The following is an 18,847-nucleotide window of genomic DNA, read 5'->3' on the forward strand; positions in this document are numbered from 1 at the left end:
GGTTGTGTAGTTCTTCTGTGCGTCATTTAGAACACGGTTGGCATAGTAAATAACATGCAGAAGCTTGTTATGCCTCTGTCTCAATACTGCACCAATAACATGATCACTGGTATCACACATTAGTTCGAATGGTAATGTCTAGTTTGGTGCAGAAATGACAGGCGCTGTGACCAACTTAGCCTTCAGAGTGTCAAAGGCCTGCAAACACTCTGTGTCAAAGACAAATGGTGTATCAGCAGCTAGTAGGTTACTCAAAGGTTTTGTGATTTTTGAAAAATCCTTTATAAACCTCCTGTAGAATCCTGCATGTCCTAGAAAACTTCTGATTGCCTTAACATTGGTGGGTGGTGGTAATTTTTCAATTACCTCTACCTTTGCTTGATCTACCTCTATTCCTTTGTTCAAAATTTTATACCCAAGGACAATTCCTTCAATCACCATAAAGTGACATTTTTCCCAGTTTATAACCAAGTTAGTCTCTTGGCACCTTTTTAGAACAAGTCCTAGATGATCAAGACAGGAGCTGAATGAGTCTCCAAATACTGAGAAGTCATCCATGAAGACTTCCAGAAATTTTTCCACCATATCAGAGAAGATATAAAGCATGCATCTCTGAAAGGTTGCTGGTGCATTGCACAGACCAAAAGGCATCCTTCTGTAGGCAAATACTCCAGATGGACATATGAATGCTGTTTTCTCTTTATCTTGAGGATCTACTGCAATTTGGTTATAACCTGAATAGCCATCCAAAAAGTAGTAATAGTCATGACCTGCTAGTCGTTCTAGCATCTAGTCTATGAATGGTAAAGGAAAATGATCCTTTCTGGTGGCTGTATTGAGCCTTCTGTAGTCAATACACATACATCACCCTGTAACTGTTCCTCATAGGAACCAGTTCATTCTTTTCATTATGAACCACTGTCATGCCTCCCTTTTTGGGTACAACTTGGACAGGGTTCACACAGGGGCTATCAGAAATAGGATAAATAATCCCAGCCTCTAGTAGTTTAGTGTCCTCTTTCTGCACCACCTCCTTCATGGCTTGATTCAGCCGCCTTTGTGGTTGAACCACTGGCTTGGCATTATCCTCCAGTTGAATCTTGTGCATGCATCTGGCTGGGCTAATGTCCTTAAGATCACTAATGGACCACCCAAGAGCTGTCTTGTGTGTCCTTAGCACCTGAATTAGTACTTTCTCTTCCTGTGGCTCTAAAGCAGTGCTTATGATTACAGGAAAAGTGTTACCTTCTCCCAGAAATGCATATTTCAAGGATGGTGGTAATGGTTTGAACTCGGGTTTAGGAGGTTTCTCTTCTTCCTGAGGAGTTTTCAAAGGTTCTTTTATTTCTGGTACCTCTAGATCAGGCTGAACATCTTTAAAGATGTCCTCTAGCTCCGATTCGAGACTCTCAGCCATGCTGATCTCCTTTACCAGGGAGTCAATAATATCAACTCTCATGTAGTCCTTTGATGTGTCTGGATACTTCATTGCTTCAACAACATTCAACCTAAACTCATCCTCATTGACTCTCAAGGTCACTTCCCCTTTTTGGACGTCAATGAGCGTTCGTCTAGTTGCTAGGAAAGGTCTTCCTAGAATGAGGGTTGCACTCTTGTGCTCCTCCATTTCCAGCACTACAAAGTCAGTGGGAAAGGAAAATGGCCCAACTGTAACAATCATGTCCTCAATTACGCCTGATGGATTATTAATGGAGCCATCAGCAAGTTGAAGACAAATCCGGGTTGGTTTGACCTCTTCAGTCATGCCAAGCTTTCTGATAGTGGATGCAAGAATTAGGTTGATACTTGCCCCAAGATCACATAAAGCTATCTTGGTACAAGTACCCTTCAATGTGCATGGTATCATAAAGCTCCCAAGATCCTTAAGCTTCTCTGGTAAGCTCTTTAAGATGACTACACTGCATTCTTCAGTGAGAAAGACTTTTTCAATTTCTCTCCAATCCTTCTTATGACTTAAGATTTCTTTCATGAACTTAGCATAAGAGGGTATTTGCTCAAGTGCCTCTGCAAACAGAATCTTGATTTCAAGAGTCCTGAGATAGTCTACAAAGCGGGCAAATTGTTTATCCTGTTTCGCTTGACAGAGTTTCTGAGGATAAGGCATTTTAGCTTTGTATATTCTTCAACCTTGGTTGCTGCAGGTTTATTTCCTACAGAGGCAGGTTGAGAAGCCTTCTTAAGGGATTATTATCAGCATAAGTAGGTGTCTAATCCTCATTGGCGTTTGAACGCCAGGATGGGAGGAGGAATGGGCGTTTAATGCCAGATTCCTACCTTTTTCTGGCGTTTGAACGCCAGAACTGGACATGGGTTGGGCATTTAACGCCAACTTTTCACCCTTTTCTGGCGTTTGAACGCCAGAACTGGGCATCCACTAGGCCTTTAACGCCAGTTTTTCACCCTTTTCTGGCGTTTGAACGCCAGAATCATTCCTCTCTGGGCTCTTACTGTCCTCAGAGGGATTTTGGGTGGCAGTTTGCTCATCCTCTATAAGCCCGTAGTAGAAGATGTCAAACTGCACCCACTCTGAAAACATTTCAGAGGGGCATTTCCTTAGCATCTCTCTGTACCTCTCCCAAGCATCATAAAGAGATTCATTATTCTCTTGTTTAAAGCCTTGGATGTCCAGCCTTAGCTGTGTCATCCTCTTTGGAGGGAAATATTGATTTAGGAATTTGTCTGACAACTATTTTCATGTTCTTATGCTGGCTTTGGGATGGTTATTTAACCATCTCCTAGCTTGGTCTTTTACAGCAAATGGAAACAGCAATAATCTGTAGACATCCTGATCCACTTCCTTATCACGTACTGTGTCAGCAATTTATAAAAACTGTGCCAGAAACTCAGTAAGTTCTTCCTATGGAAGACCGGAATACTAGCAATTTTGCTGCACCATGATAATGAGCTAAGGATTTAGCTCAAAAGTGTTAGCTCTTATGGGGTGTATACAGATACTACTCCCATATGAAGCAGTAGTGGGGTTAGCATATCACCCCAGAGTCCTTCTGGACTGTTCATTTCCACTTAGGTCCATGATGGAGAAAGGGAGATGTTCCGAGGGTTACCTGAAACGCGTAGCTCGGTCGTCTGGCAAGACCCGAGGTGAGGGTTCTGCGACCCGAGCTTGATGAGCCGAGCGGCTGGTGGTTGTACCTGCAATGACACTCCGATGCTTAAGTTAGCATGGGTCCAAGCAGATATTTAGTAGAATTAGAGTATGAGTTATACCTGGGTGCTCCAGTGTATTTATAGTAGTTGGTCGTGATCTTCCCTGGATAAGATATTCTTATCTTATCTTATCTTTTGGGAGTTTTATCTCTATCTTTGCGGAACCGCCTTTCCCAGGCCTTTTCGGCCTTTAGGTTTTGGGCTTCGTTCCTTTTGATGGGCCTTCTTAGCCTATTTGTCCGAGGTCCGACCTCAGGCTTGGGCCTTGGGACGAGGTCGGGCCTTCTATGATCTTGACCGGTTTTGGGGAGCTCGGTCAGGGTATGAACAGTGCCCCTGCCCGAGTTCATCCTTTTTGAGAGGTTGAGCCCGGGCATAGTAGTTTTTTCAAAATTTGAAAATGGCCGTTTCAGCATTTATTGCTTGTTACCGTTTCTCCTCGATTTCCGTTCGGGCTCTGTGAAGGCATTATTTATTTGCCCCTTTCCTCATTTTCTTCGTTTATTCTGTTCCCTTTTCATTTTTCTGAGTTTTCGCCGCCACCTCTTCTTCGAGCGCCGCTCCTTCTTTGTTTTCTTCTTCTCCGATTCTTTTCTGTGCGTCTTTCCGGGGTTTCCTCCGCGCCGCCGTTTTCGTTCTCCTTGCATCGGAGCTTGTCGTCTTTCTTCCTTTTTTCCAGGTTTGTTCTCGTCTTCATTTTCTTTGCACACATATGCTTCTGTTTCTTTTTCTTCTATGCCTGGGTTGCCCCGAAAAGAGGCGCCGCCATTGCTTTGGTTATTTTGTATGTGGGGGGGCTCTTTTCTCTTTGGTATTTTGTTTTCGAGTGGCTGCATTTTCTTCTGAAAGAACTTTTTGTTTTCTTGCTTTGCTGAATGGGCTTTTGCTGTTTTGCTTTTATGTGATTTTTGCCTTGCTGTTTGTATTCTTCTTTGTAGGCAAGATTTTTATGTCTCGAAAGGTTCTTCAAGCAATGTCGACCAAGATTCCGAGTGGTCTTGGTTGGGTAGATCCTGTTCCTTTAAGAGTTCCTTCTGTGGTAGATACTGAGTATTTAGCTAGGTTTCGTAGGCAATGTAGCATATGTGAGGATAGGGAGTCTGAGAGGGATTATGAGTTAGTAGCCCCGGATTCCGAGGAGAGAGTTTGCTTCCCGCCTTTAGACAGTTCCGAGAAGCTCTTCTTTTACGCCTATGATTGTTTTTTCTCTAAGCTGGGTGTCCGACTTCCTTTTACTGACCTGGAGTCCGAGGTGTTGTGGTCCTGTAACCTTGCCCCTACGCAGCTCCATCCAAATTCCTGGGCATTTTTAAAGCTGTTCCAACTTTTGTGCCAGTTTTTGGGTGTCCCTCCCTCTATTTCTCTTTTTTTCCTATTTGTTTGTGTTAACGAAGCCGGGTTCGGGTGGGGGGAAGGTGTCTTGGGTCTCTTTTAGGGCTAACCTGGGGAGGAAGTTCTGTACCCTGTATGATGAGTCTTTTCACGATTTTAAGAACTATTATTTCAAGGTCTGGGCTACTGGGGACGTCCGACCTTTCTTTCTAGATGAGAGTGGGGAGCCTTCTTTTCCTCTTTGTTGGCAGGAGAATGTAGTGTCTGTTAAGTATACGTTTGAGAGTCTAGATGAGGTGGAGCAGGCTTTTGTGGGTGTGGTAAGCAGTTTATGGGGTCGGGCACCTCACTTGGATACGAAAAAAATGTTGGGAGATCCAAGCCTTCTCCGTTCCGAGTTAGGTAGTTCCCGACCTCTTTGAGATTCCGACCTTTCCTTTGTGTTTTTATTTTTGGTGGAATTTCTGTTGTGGTAATCCCTTTTATTTCTTTGCAGAGATGTCTTCTCAGGCGGATTCCATGAAATTTCTTCGTCGGACGAAGAAGTCGGTGGCTGCTCGAAATCTCGAGGCCGGGGATGCTTCTGCCCGATCTTCTCCGCAGAAGACTACCGTGGGTGTTCAGACTCGGTCGAAGACTATTCCGACTCCTCAGTTCCGAGCTATAAGCCAGGATCCTCCGACCTCTGCTACTTCTTCTCCTCCTCCGTTCTCGGGTCCTCCTCCCAAGAAGCAGAAGACCTCTCAAGAGCTTGCCGGTTTCAATGATAAGGACTTCGATGCTCTTGGTTGGATTGAGCAGCACATCCTCCCTCAGACTTTCATTTCTACTGATGATGCGTCTATGGAGCATCATTTTCAATATATGGCGCGGAGCTGTGTCCGGATGGCTAGTCTTCATGCCGCTATTGCCCGGGAGTTCAAGAAATCCCCCATTGGTGCGACCAGCTCTCGACTTGATAAGGCTCGTTCCGAGCTTGATAAGATTAGTCAACTGAAGGCTGCCCGGATTGCTGAGCTGGAGGCCTCCTTGGAGAAAGAGAAAACTAAAGCTACCGCGGCTGTGGCGGCAGCGAAAACATCTGAGGAGATGGCGAAGGCGGCCACGGAGAATTATACCAAGCTATATGCCGAGCTTGTGGAGACAAGGGAGGAGTTGCAATCTGCGCAGGACAAGTTTTACGAGCTGGAAGGTCATGTGGCCAAGGGCATGGATGCCATGTTCGAGAATTTGAAGGCTCAGGTCCGAGTTCTTGCTCCCGACCTAGATCTGAGCTTGTTCAGTACGGATAACGTCGTTGTGGATGGCCAGATTGTTCCTGCTCCTGCTGAGGATGAGGTCCCGATGTCCGACCCCAAAGTTCCGGTTGGGAACCCGACTTCCCCTTTGGTCGGGAATAGATCTGGTGTGGAAGCTTCGAATCGGGATGACGTTGCTGTCGATGCGGTCCCGATATCTATGTTTCCTCCGGAGCCTGCTGTTGATGTGGAGTCTGGAAAGGACCTTGATCCCCTGTAATCTTTTTAGTGGTTTGCCTGGCCTGTGGGCTTTTTGTTGGATGACTTCTGTGAACGCTTTTTTGGACACCTTTCGCTTTATGTAGCTACTTGCAGTAACTTTATTATGCGGTGTTTTGTTCGCGTTTTGACCTTCGGTTTCCGCTTTTGTGCTTTTCAGTTGTTTTCGGTCAACAACTTTTTAGCTAGCGTTCTGACCTTTGGTTTCCTTTTTTGTGCTTTTTAGTTGTTTTTTGGTTAACAACTTTTTAGCTAGCGTTCTGAGATTTCCTTTGGTTTCCGCTTTTGTGCTTTTTAGTTGTTTTTGGTTAACAACTTTTTAGCTAGCGTTTTGAGACTTCCTTTGGTTTCCGCTTTTGTGCTTTTTAGTTGTTTTTGGTTAACAACTTTTTAGCTAGCGTTTTGAGACTTCCTTTGATTTCGTTCTTTTCGCTTGTACTTTTTAGTTGCCTTTGTAGAGCAACTTTTTAGTAAGCGTTTTTCGAAATCTTGGTTCTTGCCGTTTTAAGGCTTTCTTTTTTGGATCCGAGCTTTAAGCTCGGACCTCGGGCGCACAAGTACCTCCTTTTTGTTGGGTCCGACTTTGTCGCTGGTCGGCCTTTTTAAGTTATTTTTGTAATCTCTTTTTTGTTTGGCTTTTCGAGCCATTTCAGAGTTACTTTATAACCTGTGGGTCCGACCTTTGTCGTTTAGTCGTCCTTCTAAGTTATTTTTGTAATCTCTTTTTATTTGGCCTTTTGAGCCTTTTCAGAGTTACTTTTATAACTTCTCACATTAATTTGAACCTCGTCGCTTTATCTTTGCCGACCTTGTATGGTCTCTTGGCAAATGATTTTTTGCGTTTTGCCGAGCATAAATTAATGCGCCTTGGTGGGGTACTTTCTTTAGGATTTGCTTTATCATGAGGAAGAAGAAAAGAAAATAGAGAAATTTGATTAGTATTTAAAAAAAAAAAGAAAGAATATTTACAGAGTGTTTACCCTTTGACTAGGTCGGGTGTCCTACTTAACCGGGTGTCTCATTAAAAAACCCTTGTAGGGAAAAAGAGTACACCTCGGGTTAAGTTTTTCTAGCTGTAGTATCGTCTTAGATTACAGGCGTGCCAGGCCCTGGGCAGCTCATTGCCTTCTAGGTCGGATATTTTGTAGTAGCCTGTCCCTAAGACTTCTGTTACCTTGTAGGGCCCTTTCCAATTTGCGGCTAGCTTTCCTTCTCCCGACTTTTGTGTTCCGATGTCATTTCGGATTAGAATCAGGTCGTGAATGGAGAAACTTCGCTTTATTACCTTTTGATTGTATCTGAGGGCCGTTCGCCATTTTAAGGCTTCTTCTCGGATTCGGGCTCTTTCTCGGACCTCGGGGAGGAGGTCGAGTTCTTCCCTTTGTGCCTGAGGGTTGCCTCCTTCATTGTAGAAGATGACTCTGGGCGACCCTTCATCTATTTCGATAGGAATCATTGCCTCCATCCCGTAAGCTAGTCGGAATGGGGATTCTCCCGTTGTAGAGTGCGGGGTTGTCCGATATGCCCATAGTACCTGGGGGAGTTCTTCGGCCCATGCCCCTTTGGCCTCTTGGAGTCTTCTTTTTAACCCGGCCAGGATGACTTTATTTGCGGCCTCTGCTTGTCCATTGGCTTGTGGGTGCTCGACCGATGTGAATTGCTGTTTGATTTTTAGTTCGGCCACCAAGTTCTGGAAACTTGTGTCCGTGAACTGTGTTCCATTGTCTGTTGTGACGGAGTAGGGGACTCCGAACCTCGTGACAATGTTTTTGTATAGGAATTTACGGCTTTTCTGAGCCGTAATAGTGGCTAAGGGTTCAGCTTCGATCCACTTCGTGAAGTAGTCGACCCCTACTATGAGGTATTTGACTTGCCCCGGTCCTTGGGGAAACGGGCCGAGTAGGTCGAGTCCCCATTTTGCGAAGGGCCATGGCGCAGTGATGCTGATAAGGTCTTCGGGCGGTGCCTTGTGAAAATTGGCGTGTTTTTGGCAGGGGGGACATATTTTCACATACTCCGTTGCGTCTCTTTGCAAGGTCGGCCAGTAGAACCCGGCTCTGACTACTTTTTTGGATAGTGCCCGAGCTCCGAGGTGGTTCCCACACATGCCTTCGTGGACTTCTTCGAGGACGCTTTTTGTTTCCGAGGTCGGAACGCACCTAAGGAGGGGGTTTGAGAATCCTCTTCTGTATAATACGCCGTGAATTAATGTATAATTCTGGGCGTCCTTTGTAAGCCTTTTAGCTTCTTTTCTTTCGGCGGGGAGAGTTCCCGACTTCAGGTAGTTGAGTATGGGGGTCATCCATCCTTGTTGTTGGTCGGATATATTTAGTATTTCTTCCTCTCTTAATACGGAGGGAGATTGTAAGGTTTCTTGGAGGAGACTTCTGTTGTTGCCTCCGGGTTTGGTGCTAGCAAGCTTTGAGAGGGCGTCTGCCCGGGCATTTCGTTCCCGAGGTATGTGCTGGATCTGTGCTTCTGAAAAGTGGCGCAATTGTGCCTGTGTTTGGTCCAGGTACTTTTTCATAGTTGGGTCTTTGGCCTGGTAGCTTCCATTTACTTGTGATGTGATGACCTGGGAGTCGCTGAAGATCGTGATTCTCTGGGCTCCAACCTCTTCGGCTAGCTTTAGACCTGCTAGTAGGGCCTCGTACTCGGCTTGGTTGTTCGAAGCCTGGAACTCGAATTTTAGGGATAGTTCTATCCGTGTTCCTTGGTCGCTTTCAAGTATAACCCCGGCTCCGCTTCCTGTTTTATTTGAGGACCCGTCGACATACAGGTTCCATGAGAGTGGAGTTCCAGGGGTCTCAGTGTATTCTGCGATGAAGTCGGCTAGATACTGGGATTTTATGGCAGTCCGAGCTTCATAGTGGAGGTCGAACTCGGACAATTCCACCGCCCATTGTAGGATTCGTCCTGCCATGTCTGTTTTTTGTAGGATGTGTCTCATGGGTTGGTTTGTCCGGACCTTGATGGTGTGGGCTTGAAAGTAGGGACGGAGCCTTCGGGCTGTGAATACTAGGGCGTAGGCGAATTTTTCTATTTTCTGATAGTTTAACTCGGCCCCTTGTAGTACCTTGCTTATAAAGTATATGGGGTGTTGTCCTTGGTCATTTTCTCGTATTAATGCTGAAGCAACTGCCCGATGTCCGACCGAGAGGTATAGTACGAGCTCTTCCCCTTTTAAAGGTCGGGTTAGGATTGGTGGCTGCCCGAGGAATTCCTTGAATTCTTGGAAGGCTTTTTCGCACTCCGGGGTCCACGCGAAGGGTTTCCCTTTCTTTAGGAGTGAGTAAAGAGGTAGTGATTTTATCGCTGATCCTGCCAAGAATCTTGATAGGGCGGCTAGCCTTCCATTCAGTTGTTGTACTTCTTTGACACACGTCGGGCTCTTCATATTGAGTATTGCTTGGCATTTATCCAGGTTTGCTTCGATGCCTCTTTGAGTCAGCATGAAGCCTAAGAACTTTCCGGCTTGTGCGGCGAAGGTGCACTTTGTCGGGTTGAGTCTCATGTTGTGCTTCCTGAGGGTGTCGAAGACACTGGTGAGGTCGGGCACCACGTTTCTGTCTTCTTGTGTCTTTACCAGCATGTCGTCGACATACACCTCTAGCTGTAGTCCGATGTGCTCTGAGAACACTTTATTCATTAGCCTCTGGTAGGTTGCCCCTGCGTTCTTCAGCCCGAAGGGCATTACTACGTAGCAGTAGTTTGCCCTTGGGGTTATGAACGAGGTCTTTTCTTGGTCGGGCCCGTACATCGGGATTTGATTGTATCCCGAGTATGCATCCATGAAGGAGAGATATCTGTAGCCTGAGGCTGCGTCTACTAAGGCGTCGATATTTGGTAGTGGATATGGATCTTTGGGGCAGGCTTTGTTGAGATCTGTGTAGTCGACGCACATCCTCCATTTTCCATTGGGCTTTTTTACCAGGACCACGTTCGCGAGCCATAGGGGGTATTTTACTTCCTTAATGAACCCTGCATCTAGTAGTGCTTGTACTTGTTCTTCTATTGCTTGCATGCGTTCGGGCCCGACCTTCCTGCGTCTTTGTTGGACAGGTCGGGATCCCGGGTACACTGATAGCCTATGGCACATTAGGTCGGGGCTTATGCATGGCATGTCGGAGGCTTTCCAGGCGAAGAGGTCGGAATTCTCCCTTAAGAGGGTTATGAGTTCCTCCTTTAGGCCTGCTTCGAGGTTTGCTCCTACGTTTGTTATTTTTTCAGGCGTGTTCCCGATCTGGACTTTTTCGGTTTCGCCCTCAGGTTGTGGCCGAAGGTCTTCTCGGGCTTGAACTCGTCCGAGTTCTATTGTATTGACCTCCTTCCCTTTTAGGCTCAGGCTTTCGTTATAGCATCGCCGTGCCAGTTTTTGGTCGCCTTTTAGGGTAGCGATTCCCTTTGTGGTAGGGAACTTCATACAGAGGTGTGGGGTTGAGACTATAGCTGCTAGTCTATTTAGGGTTGGTCGCCCAATGAGGGCATTGTATGCTGAAGCGACGTCGACTACGATGTAGTCGATGCTTAATGTTTTAGATTGTTCGCCTCTTCCAAAGGTGGTATGTAGCGAGATGTATCCTAAGGGATGGATCGGGGTGTCCCCTAGTCCAAATAGGTCGGTGGGATAGGCCTTTAGCTCTTTTTCTTCAAGCCCGAGTTTGTCGAAGGCCGTTTTGAACAGGATATCTGCTGAGCTTCCCTGGTCAACCAGGGTTCGATGTAGGTTGGCGTTTGCTAGGATGATGGTGATTACCATTGGATCGTCGTGCCCGGGTATTACCCCTTGAGCATCTTCTCGGGTAAACGAGATAGTAGGTAACTCGGGCAGGGGGCTGTCTTCTCGGACATGATAGACGTCTTTGAGGTGTCTTTTTTGCGAGGATCTGGATGTTCCTCCGCCTGCAAAACCCCCATTTATCATGTGAACGTGCCTTTCAGGGGTTCGCGGGGTTTGCTCAGCCCGATCTTCGTTATCTCCCCTCCTTCTCTTTTTGGTCTCTTCTCCCTTTTCTGCTATGTGTCTGTCGATTTTTCCTTCTCTGGCCAGCCTTTCTATAACGTTCTTTAGGTCGTGGCAGTCGTTAGTAGAATGACCGTAGAGTTTGTGGTATTCACAGTACTCGGACCGATCTCTCCCCGCTCTCTTATGTTTTAGAGGTCGGGGTGGTGGGATCTTTTCGGTGTGGCACACCTTTCTGTAGATGTCTACCAGGGAAACTCGGAGGGGAGTGTAGCTATGGTACTTCCGTGGCTTGTCCGAGTTGGATTCTTCTTTCTTCTTCTGTTCCCGATCTCGATCTCGGAGCGGGTAGGTTGATTCTTTCCTAGAAGAGTCTCTTAGCTGGGAGGTTTCCTCCATGTTAATATATTTTTCTGCTCGCTCCTGCACCTCGTATAGGGAGGTCGGGTATCGTTTGGATAGGGATTGGCTAAATGGTCCTTCTTTTAGGCCGTTTGCCAGTCCCATGATGGCCGCTTCTGTGGGCAAGTGTTGTATGTCCAGGCAGGCTTTGTTGAATCGCTCCATGTATTCTCGGAGGGTTTCTTGGTTTCCTTGTTTGATCCCGAGTAGACTGGGGGCATGTTTTGCCTTGTCCTTTTGAATGGAGAACCTTGTTAGGAATTTTTTGGTTAGGTCTTCGAAGCTGGTGATTGATCTTGGTGGCAGGTTGTCGAACCACTTCATGGCTGACTTGGTGAGAGTGGTGGGGAAGGCTTTGCACCGAATCGCGTCGGAGGCGTCGACCAGGTACATTCTGCTTCTGAAGTTGCTGAGGTGGTGACTTGGATCGGTGGTGCCGTCGTAGAGATCCATATCTGGTGGTTTGAAGTTTCGCGGTACCTTTTCCTTCATGATCTCTTGTGTGAAGGGATCATGATTGTTTTCGGGGGTGGTGCCGCGTTCCGTTCGGTCTTTCAGGTTGGCCTCTATTTTCCGCAGTTTTTCTTCTAATTCTCTGCGCTTGCGAGCTTCTCTTCTCAGATCTTGTTCAGTTTCCTTCTGCTTTTTTATGTCCTCTTCGAGTTGTTTCAGCCGGTTTTGCTGTGCCCGAACTGCTTCTAGAATTTCCGAGTTCTTTTCCTTCTCGGGATTTGGTGGATCTTTGTTTGGGAGTGGTGTCTTTGGGCGATTCTGTTTGTTTCCTCCTGGAGTGTGCGGTGATAGAGGGCTGTCCGGTCGTTCTCCGGTGTCAACTTCCTCCTCTTGTTCTGAGGTAGCATGGTTATTGTTGGGAGGATCGTCCGCCATGGTAGAGGGATGACTTCCAGGTCCCCGGCAACGGCGCCAATGTTCCGAGGGTTACCTGAAACGCGTAGCTCGGTCGTCTGGCAAGACCCGAGGTGAGGGTTCTGCGACCCGAGCTTGATGAGCCGAGCGGCTGGTGGTTGTACCTGCAATGACACTCCGATGCTTAAGTTAGCATGGGTCCAAGCAGATATTTAGTAGAATTAGAGTATGAGTTATACCTGGGTGCTCCAGTGTATTTATAGTAGTTGGTCGTGATCTTCCCTGGATAAGATATTCTTATCTTATCTTATCTTTTGGGAGTTTTATCTCTATCTTTGCGGAACCGCCTTTCCCAGGCCTTTTCGGCCTTTAGGTTTTGGGCTTCGTTCCTTTTGATGGGCCTTCTTAGCCTATTTGTCCGAGGTCCGACCTCAGGCTTGGGCCTTGGGACGAGGTCGGGCCTTCTATGATCTTGACCGGTTTTGGGGAGCTCGGTCAGGGTATGAACAGGAGATGATGTGGATTTATTTTATTTATTTTATTATATAATAAAATGGATATTAAAATAATAAAATAAAATAAAATAAATAATTTGAAAATATTTTATGAGGATTTTTGAAGAAGAATGAAGAGAGAGGAAGTGGTTAGGAGTTTTTGATAAAGATATGATTTTAAAAATTTTGATCAGATCAACCTAATGAATTCGAAAATTATGAGCAATTAAAGGAAAAGATATTTTTTATTTTTTGAATTTTATTATGAAAGAGAAAAACACACAAAAGACACAAGACTTAAAATTTTTAGATCTAATGCTCCTTATTTTCAAAAATTTTGGAGGGAAAATACCAAGGAACACCAAACTTAAAAATTTTAAGATCAAAACACAAAGAAGACTCAAGAACACTTTGAAGATTCACAAGAACAACAAGAACAAAAAGAAAGAGCAGCAAACTTAAAATTTTTAGAAAACCAAAATAAGATTTTCAAAAACTAAAGAAAAATTAACAAGAGAACACCAAACTTAAAATTTGACACAAAATTTAATCAAAGAAAAAATATTTTTGAAAAGAAGATACCAAAAACATAAGCCAACGCTCTAACCAACTGAGTTATGAAAGAAAAAGTATTTTCTTGAAAAATCTTTTTGAACTTTTCAAAAATCACAAGAAAAATAGGGAAAGACACAAAACAAGAAAAACTAAAGATCAAACAAAAAATAAACAAGAACAACTCAAAGATCAAGAAAGAACAATGGACACAAATTCGAAAATATGAAGAACAAATAAGGACATGCAATCAACACCAAACTTAAAACATGAAACCAAACTGAAGTAAAAATAGAAAATTAACTAGGAAAAATAAGATTTTTGAAAATTTTTGAAAAGAAAATAGACTCTAAACTAACAAAAGACAATTTTTCCTAATCTAAGCAACAAAATAAACCTTCAGTTGTTCAAACTTGAACAATCCCCGGCAACGGCGCCAAAAACTTGGTGCACAAAAATTACAATCACAATTTTGCACTTCCGCACAATTAGCCAGCAAGTGCACTGGGTCGTCCAAGTAATACCTTACGTGAGTAAGGGTCGATCCTACGGAGATTGTTGGCTTGAAGCAAGCTATGGTTATCTTGTAACTCTTAGTCAGGATATCAATAGTGTTTCTTAGTTTTAATTGCAAAAAGTAAAGGAGCATGAAATAAATACTTGTTATGCAGTAATGGAGAATAGGTTGGAGTTTTGGAGGTGCTCTGTCTTCTGAATCTTTGCTTTCCTACTGTCTTATTCTTCATGCACGTAAGGTTCCTTCCTTGGCAAGCTGTATGTTAGTGGATCACCATTGTCAATGGCTACGATCCGTCCTCTCAGTGAAAATGGTCCATGTACATGGCTAATCATCTGTCGGTTCTCACTACTGTTGGAATAGGATCCATTGGTCCTTTTGCACACTGTCACTGCGCCCAACACTCATGAGTTTGAAGCTCGTCACAGTCATCCCTTCCCGCATCCTACTCGGAATACCACAGACAAGGTTTAGACTTTTCGGATCTTAGGAATGTTGCCAATTGATTCTAGCTTATACCACGAAGACTCTGATCTCACGAATTTAAATGCTTTGTTGTCAAGAAAGGCAGTCAAACTCGCGCACCAGGAACCCAAGAGATATACATTCAATCTAAGGTAGAACGGAAGTGGTTGTCAGGCACGTGTTCATAGGTTGAGAATGGTGATGAGTGTCACAGATCATCACATTCATCATGTTGAAGTGCGAATGAATATCTTAGAATAGAAACAAGCGTGATTGAATAGAAAATAGAAATAATTGCATTAATTCGTTGAGACACAGCAGAGCTCCTCACCCCCAACCATGGGGTTTAGAGACTCATACCGTAGAAGATACAAATTCAGATGTAAAATGTCATGAGGTACTGAATGAATCTCTAAAAGTAGTTTTTACACTCAACTAGTAACCTAGGTTTACAGAAAATGAGTAAGCTAAGATAGATAATGCAGAAATCCACTTTCGAGGCCCACTTGGTGTGTGTTTGGGCTGAGCAATGAAGCTTTCACGTGTAGAGGCTATTTCTGGTATTTAACTCCAGCTTTTGTACCAGTTTGGGTGTTTAACTCCAGCTTGTATCCTGTTTCTGGCGTTTAACACCAGAATAGGGTAGAAAGTTGGCGTTAAACGCCAGTTTGCGTCATCACAACTCAGGCAAAGTATGGACTATTATATATTGCTGGAAAGCCCAGGATGTCTACTTTCCAATGCAATTTAGAGCGCGCCAATTGGGATTTTGTAGCTCCAAAAAATTCATTTCGAGTTCAAGGAGGTCAGAATCCAACAGCATCTGCAATCCTTTTTTAGCCTCTGAATCAGATTTTTGCTCAGGTCCCTCAATTTCAGCCAGAAAATACCTGAAATCACAGAAAAACATACAAACTCATAGTAAAGTCTAGAAATATAATTTTTGCATAAAAACTAATAAAAATATACTAAAAAGTAGCTAGATCCTACTAAAAACTATATGAAAATACCCCCAAAAAGCATATAAAATATTCGCTCATCATCGGCTTAGAATTTTCTTCTCGGTTAGAGGAAATAACTTCGTTGCAAATATAGTTCCAAATCGACAAGTAATGCTCAAATCAAATTTTAAATTCCAAAGATGTCACAAATCAAAACACAAGAACCGAGAGTATTTAGACTCCCGGATCGTCTTTCCTAGGAGTTGCAATGAAATGATCAATTATTGGCTATAGGGGATTGGGGAATTTTGATTATAAAAGGAAAGAATTAAAATGGCAAGTAATTAAATGGAAAGGAAGTAAAAGCAATGGAAATGGAAATTAAATGGCAAAAAGAGCTCTTGGCTAGAATTGGAGAATTAAGGGTTCCTATCCTAGTTATGGACCACAAACATGGTAATTGTGTAGAATTAATGCCAATTAGTCTATCCTAACATCGAGAATAAGTCAAAGGGGCATAATTGATCTTAATCCACAAGTCCTATCCAACTCTATTAATGGAAGGCATAGAGTTAGTGAAAACCAAATCAACTAATAATCCTAACACAATGTAGAATGGATATCCATAACTCAAGTTCACCCAATTACCCAATTTCCCAACCAAGGGTATAAAAAACTAAGCAAAAATCCAACCAAGAATTTTATCAAACACTTGGGAGGCATAGAAGAAAAACATAGTAAAATAACAAGAAATAATAAATTCTACAACTATCAAACAAGGAAAGTAAGAATAACAACTCAATTCAACAATAAAAGAGCATGAAACATAAATTGCATTAAATGGAAATCAAAATAACAAGAGTGTTCATCAACATACAAAGTAACCAAAATGAGAAATTAACAAGATAAACTAAGAAAATTAAGACAATAGAACAAAGAAAGGTAGAAGAAACTAGATGAAAACAAGAATTAAAAATAGAAATTACAAAGAAATTAGCTAAAAACCTTAATTTCCAGAGAGAAGGGAGAGCTTCTCTCTCTAGAAAATGACCTACATGATGCTAAACTAACCCTAATTGCTTCCCCTCTTTCACATGGAATGATGACCCTTTGATATAGCACTCATTAGCTTCAAAAAGTCCCAAAACTGGGCTCTGAAGCCCCAAAAATTGCTCCCAGCGATTTGCATTAATGAGGTCACGTGCGCTGATGCGTGCGTACGCATAGATGTGTGCATATGCACATGTGCTAAATTTTCTCTTGTGCGTACGCACACCTGGCTGAGTGCTTCTTGTGCGTATGCATAATAGGTTGTGCGTACGCACACTCCAGTGTGTGCTTCTTCCTTGTTTTCTTCATGTTCTCTCCCTCTTGCATGCTCTTCTTCCATCTTTACTGAGCCATTCCTACATTATACCTCTGAAATCACTCACAAAGAACATCAAGGTATCGAATGGAATGTAAATGGAATAAAAATTGACTAAATTAAGCACAAAAGAGCATGTTTTCATAATCAAGCATAATTTGGGAAGAGGACACAAAAGTATGCTATTTGGATGAATAAATGTGGGTTTATATGATGAAATCCACTCAAATCAATCCAAAATTTATCGTTAAATATGGATTCATCAATTCCCTGACACTTAAACAATAGCATGTCCTCATGCTAATCACAATCACAGGAGAAGGGTAAAAGGGCAAGCAATTTATTCAATGCAACTACTTATATGCATGGAATTATACTAAATGCTATCTATCTATATCTATCTATAATTCCTATTGAGTTTGGCAAAAACACACAATAGAACTCCAATCAATCCAAAGTAGAAACTTAGGGCCAAAACAAAGAAATTAATGCAATATGATCAATGTCCAAAGAATTGATTTGAAATTTTCAAAAACTAATAAGCAACTTGCAAGAAGATATAATATGAGAGATAGAATCATAGAATTGAGCGATCGAACCCCTCACTGGATGTGTTTACACTCTAGTCGCTTAGTGTTTACGGCTTAATCACTCAATCCTCTTTTAATCATGTTTTCTAGGATTTGCTAGTCATCCAACAATCAACAAATACTTGATGCATGAATGCAAATATCATGAGGACTTTAGAGGGTTGTATTAGGGCTAGGGTAAGGGTAAGATTAATATGGTTAAGTGGGCTAGTAGATTGGATCTTTGATTATCTCAAGTATCCCACCTAATCCTATATTAACCTATTTACACAAGAGAAAACAACTTAACTTCCCATTCATTTCCCTTCTCACATTCACTCATGCATTTATTTTCTAATTCAACCACATATGCATTCTTTATTTTCATTTTTATTTTCTTTTCTTTCTCTCTCTTTTTTTCTTTTTACAAAGTATGTACACCAAAATTTTTTCTTTTATTATCAAAAAGAGATGCATATGTTTTAAGTAATAGATGCATGAGTGTTTACCCATTTTCCCAAATTTTCTAAATGAATACCCAAAGAAAACTTCTCAACCCAAGCTAATCAAAGATACAATACATGGACATAATGGTTTTTTGCTTAGGGTGAATGATGTGCTTAAAATTAGAACAAAGGTAGATGTAAGGGTTGGCCATATGGGTTAAGTGAGTTCAACTTCAAAAAATGGCCTCAATCATATTAAATGCATTCAAAAAATCAAATATAGGACATAAAGATTCAAGCAAATCTAAGATTACAATCATGAAAGGAGTATAACATACAAGAACAAAATTTTGTGGTTAAAAATGTGCAACCACACAATTAAAGTTTAAATCTCACTAGGCATTTTGTTCAAGCTCTTTGCTACGTTCCATAAAAAGAATACTTCAAGCAATTTGAAAAACAAGTTTTCAAATCTAATTAATGTAATGCCCTAGAAGAGATTTTTTGAAAATTTTTTGTTGTTTTTACCACTTATTTCCTATACTAGGCAACATGCAAATACTTACTACTATAAAACTATAAGCAAACTAAGATATATACAAGCAAACTAAGAAAAATGCAATGTAATGAAATATCAGCAAATATTCACAAAAACATAACTATTAAAAGGTAGTGCAAAATGTTGAGAAGAAGAAATTTACGCCCCAAAATTGTGGATCCTCCCCCACACTTAAACGTTGCACGGTCCTCCGTGCATGCACTCTGTAAGAACCGAGCTTAATTACCCATTTAATTAAGAAATCAATATTGCCTAAACTAGGTTCCAAAAATTAGAGTGAGAATTTGGAAATTTAAATATAATTTTTGGACTCAGTACGTGAGTTAGAAAATGTATTTTCTATGAAAAACCATGAAGAAACTGGAAATCTTCCCATACAAGAAACTGGAAAGGTAACCACGAAATCTTCCTGGTTTTTCTCTTCAAAATTTCTAGTTTTAGGGTTTTTGATTAAGTAAGATTTTGTGATTTTGGGTGTTTACGTTCACTCTAATCCTTGCTCAGCATTGGGTTTTGGCTACCAAAACTGGTGGACAAGGTAAGAGGCATTGAACCCTTGTGAGATTATGTTTATATTGAGCCCTAGGTTGATTTTTGATGGTTTATATATATATATATATATAGCTTGATTATTGTGAGTTTGGAGGCCTTTGGTGATTGTTGGTAGC

The sequence above is a fragment of the Arachis hypogaea genome, chromosome 1 (genome assembly GCF_003086295.3).
Source record: "Arachis hypogaea cultivar Tifrunner chromosome 1, arahy.Tifrunner.gnm2.J5K5, whole genome shotgun sequence".
Taxonomy (NCBI): domain Eukaryota; kingdom Viridiplantae; phylum Streptophyta; class Magnoliopsida; order Fabales; family Fabaceae; genus Arachis; species Arachis hypogaea.